Below are 4,731 nucleotides of genomic sequence, written 5' to 3'. Positions count from 1 at the left end.
CTATGTTGAATATACTCCTGGAAAAGTTGGGATTCACAATCACTTGTATTATCTCATGTATATTTTCAGTTTTGTAAACTTGTAATCGGAGATAAGACTCCTTGTAGTTGACTCATGTAAATCATCTAGTTAAAACCTCACTCAGAATTAATTGAGTTAAGCATCAACAACTCTTTAGCCTTCAAACTTTATATGTGAATACTTCTCTTTTATGGTATCAAAACAGGTTGCTCCACGTGTGAAGCTCAACGGTCACACCCAATTCGTGTTGTCCACGTGTTTGACTTGAAAATTCATCACACGTGAGGGGACATGTGCGGATGTGAAGGTAAAAGAGTCCCACATTGGTGAAAGGAGAAACCTTGCAAAGGCTTATAAGAGGTTGGACTACTCTTCATATTGCTAATTGGTTTTATGGTGGAACCTCTCTAGTTTCTGACTCCGACTTAGTAGCCATTATCCTCAATAACATGTCTTGTGTACGAAGGTACAATAGCTTCTGCTTAAGCTAGGGTGGAAGCCATTTCGTATGGCGCTCTAGAGGCACTACTCCTCAGTGCAGAATGCTGTCAAAAGACCCACAATGTCTTTACTGTTGATGGAGCTCCCACTACCCTTGCAGCTGGATGTGGAGGACATGGCTTTTAGGTTGGCGGTGCACGTGGTGGCCGTGGGCCTTTTCCTAGTGGTCGCGACACTTTCAAGCAAGTAAGACCTCGTGCTCCAAATGATGGTGTTGTTGGTGTTGTTCCTCAACATGGTGGTAATGGTTTTCACCCTCTTGTAAGAGTTCAATGCGAATTTGCACACGACATGGTCATTCTGCTACCAACTGTTACAATCGTCTGAACATGGCATATGAAGGTCACGTCCCAGCCCCCAAACTCCAGCCTTTGCTACTGCTACTTAATCTAATGAAGCTCAACCCACGGTAACACCCCAAGTTCAAAATTGGTTATTCGATTCCGGCGCCATATCATACATGACTTGGCTTAGATGGCAAATCCCAGAGAATGCAACGACAATGACCACGTGAATAGTGTGGTTGGAGGTACATGTTTGCACATTTCTAAAATTGGTCGATCCCATATTCAAACTTCAAATCAAACCTTTAGTCTTTCCAAAACTTAATATTGTCCCAGTGCCTCCACCAATATAATTTCAATTAATCGTTTTACCTAGGATAACAATTGCTCACTAACCTTATATCCTCATTCTTATTGTGTTTAGGACTTAACAATAGGGAGGACCCTTTTGCAAGGCCGGAGTAAAAACGGCTTCTATCATTTTTCAAGTTTTTTATCCAAAAACAATAATGGCGTCTTTGCATACTTTGGTGGTCACATGTCGGATGCAGTGTGGCATTCTAGATTAGGACATCCCTCTATTTCAATTTTAAAGTTTTTAGTTGGAAGAAATAACTTGCCAATTCATGGCCATGTGACTTCTTCTTTATGTCATTCATGCCCTCTAGGCAAGAGTCACAAACTTCCATTTCAGCTTTCTAGTTCAATTTCAAAGTTGCCATTAGACTTAATTCATTCAGATGTATGGACTTCTCCATCTTATTCGATTGATGGTTTTAAATATTATGTGGTTTTTATTGATGATTATTCACGATATTCTTGGATTTATCATTTAAAACTCAAATTAGAAGTGTTTAATATATATTGTTGTTTCATTCAAGAAACTGGTTGAAAACATGTTTAGCAGGATCATTAAATCATTTCAAACTGATAGAGAAGGAGAATATAAAAGCCATAATTTTTGAAAGTTTTTAACACTCAATAGGATTCATCATCGCTTTACTCGTCCCCATCATCCCTAACAAAATGGCCTAGCTGAATGTAAGCATCGTCGTTTGGTAGAAACTAGACTTACACTACTTGCTCATGCATCAATACCTGTCACGTTTAGGGTTGAGGCCTTTCATATAGCAAACTGTTTAATCAATCACCCACCCACCAAAGTTTTGAATAATGAATCCCCTTTTCAAAAATTATTCTCCACTCCTCCCCAATATGAATTTATAAGTATTTGGATGTGCCTGCTTCCTGTATCTTTGTCCATATAATCATCATAAGCTACTTCAAAAATTATTCTCCACTCCTCCCCAATATGAATTTATAAGTATTTGGATGTGCCTGCTTCCTGTATCTTTGTCCATATAATCATCATAAGCTACAATTTCGATAAAAATGTGTATTTTTCTTGGTTATTCTTTAAACTAGCAAGGGTATCGTTGTTTGGACCCCTCTACTCGAAAAGTTTTTATGTCTCGCCAAGTTATTTTTGATGAAAATGTTTTCTTATAAAGATTTCGTTGTTACTTTGACCATGCAAACTCCATTTTATCACTTGATAACAATTGATTGCTCATGCCCTTATCCTAAACCATTGCAACCTAGTATTGCACCACAAACCCAACAATCACCATCTCCTCCCAACTTAACCCTAATAGCACCTAGTAGCCTTCCTAACCATCCCTCACCTTCACTACCAATGATCTAACCCCTGGACCAAACTCCACCTATCCTACCATCCAAATCCCACTTTCCCCAAATAATGATTCCGTTGACCCTGACCCTCCAAATCATAGTTCTCCAAACCCTAGCACAACTCGGCATCCACTAAGAACCTCTTCGAATATTGGGATCCCAAGTACAGTGTCTTTATCCTCTTCGATAACATTACCTTCACACTCCATGTTCACACAGGCTAAAGACGAAATCTGCAAACCCAATCAACGATATGCTTATGTTGCTGCCACTAAGAACAATCTTGTTGAAAACTCTTATTTTACTAAGGCAAATAAACTCCTGGAATGGATACAAACCATGGCCGAGGAATTTACAGCGCTCTAACAGACTGGCACTTTGGGTCATTGTTCCATTTTTAACCTCATCTCAACATCATTTCAAATAATCGGGTTTATAGGATTAAAAAGAAGTTTGACGGTTCCATTGAAAGATTTAAAGCGCCCTTGGTTGCTAATAGGTTCCATTAGGAAAAAGTCATCGACTATGAGGAGACGTTCAGTCTTATGGTAACTCATGTCATTCGTCTCATTCTTTTAGTTTCATTACACTACAACTAGTCATTCCGTCAATTGGATGTACAAAACACGTTCTTGCATGGTTCATTATCTTAAGAAGTGTATATATGACAACCGCAGGGGTTCATCGACCCTTCAGTTTCCTAATCACGTTTGCAAACTTCAGTTATCTCTCTACGGCCTCAAACAAGCACCTCGTGCATGGTTCCAGTGTTTCTCTCAACATCTTGAGGACCTAGGGTTGTTGCTTCTCAATCAGGCTTTTCTTTCTTCACTTATTTTGATGGATCCACCATTCTTTATTTGATCATTTATCTTGATGACATTCTGGTTATCGGAAACAATGTATCTCAAATTGAAAAATTCATCACACAACTTGGTTTAATGTTTTCCATGAAGGATCTTAGGCCACTGTATTATTTTTTAAGAATGGAAATGTGTTGGACACTATCAGGTTTTCATCTTTCCGAAACCAAATACATAACCAATCTTCTCAAAAAAAAAAAAAAAAAAAAAAAAAAAAAAAAAGATTGTAAACCTCTTCAAACACTAGCATACACTTGATTGCGATTGTTTCTCCACTAACGCATCCTCCTGATGCCACAAAATTTCGAAGTATCATTGGCACCCTTCTATATATTCTCTTCAAGAGCCCTAATATTGCTTTCACCGTCAACCAAGTTTGTCAGTTTATGCACTCTCCAATGACTATCCATTGGGCTATAGTGAAGAGAATCTTGCGATATCTCAAAGGAACTCATGACCATGGTTTGCTATATAGCCCTAGGTCTCTCAATCATGGCTTATGCCAATGCTAACTATGCAGGTGATCCAAATGACTGTCATCCCACAAGGGGGATATTGAATTTTCCTGGGTTCAAAGAAACAAAAAAGGATCTCCCGTTTAAGCACCGAGGTGGAGTATCTCTAGTTAGCGTATACTGCAACTACCTTGTCTTGGTTTCGAAACCTGTTTCACGATCTTCATCTTTATTTTCCTTAACCTAAGTTATGGTGTGACAATATTAGCGGCCTTGTCATCGCTTCTAATCCGGTTTATCAAGCTCGTATGCGTCATGTTGAGGTTGACTATCACTACATCCGTGAAAAAGTTACACGCAAGGAAATACTTGTCAATTATGTGGCTTCTACATATCAGGTGGCTAATTTTCTCACCAAAAGATTGTCTTCCACTCATTTAGCTTATTGTCCAAGCTTCTCGTACTCAGCCGTTCGCTCAACTTGCGAAGGCGTGATAAGCCATGAGTTTTCAAATATCTCAAGCAGCTTTTCCCGCTCAAGTCTGTTGCAACAACTCTGTCGAACATACTCCTGGAAGAGTTCGGGTTTATCTTTAACTCTTCAACTAATAATTATTTTCATTATCTCATGTATATTTCAATTTTGTATTTTTGTAATCAAAGATAAGACTCCTTGTAACTAACTAATGCAAATCATTATCTATAAATAAATGGTTAAAACCTCAGTCATAATTAACTGAGTTGAGCATCAACAAACTTTTAGCCTTCAAACTTTATACGTGAATCTTATCTTTTAGTAACTAATTACAAAAGAACCCTCAAACCCTAGCCACTTGAGCATGAAGTATTTAGGAAGGGGATGTTAACTATTTACAAAAGAACCCTCAATACAATATCAGTACGGTCAACGCTGCT

The sequence above is a fragment of a genome, unplaced genomic scaffold (assembly GCF_019419815.1).
Source record: "Pyrus x bretschneideri cultivar Hongxiangsu unplaced genomic scaffold, Pyrus_bretschneideri_v1 Contig36, whole genome shotgun sequence".
NCBI classification, from domain to species: domain Eukaryota; kingdom Viridiplantae; phylum Streptophyta; class Magnoliopsida; order Rosales; family Rosaceae; genus Pyrus; species Pyrus x bretschneideri.
Note: the sequence above shows the minus strand (reverse complement) of the source record.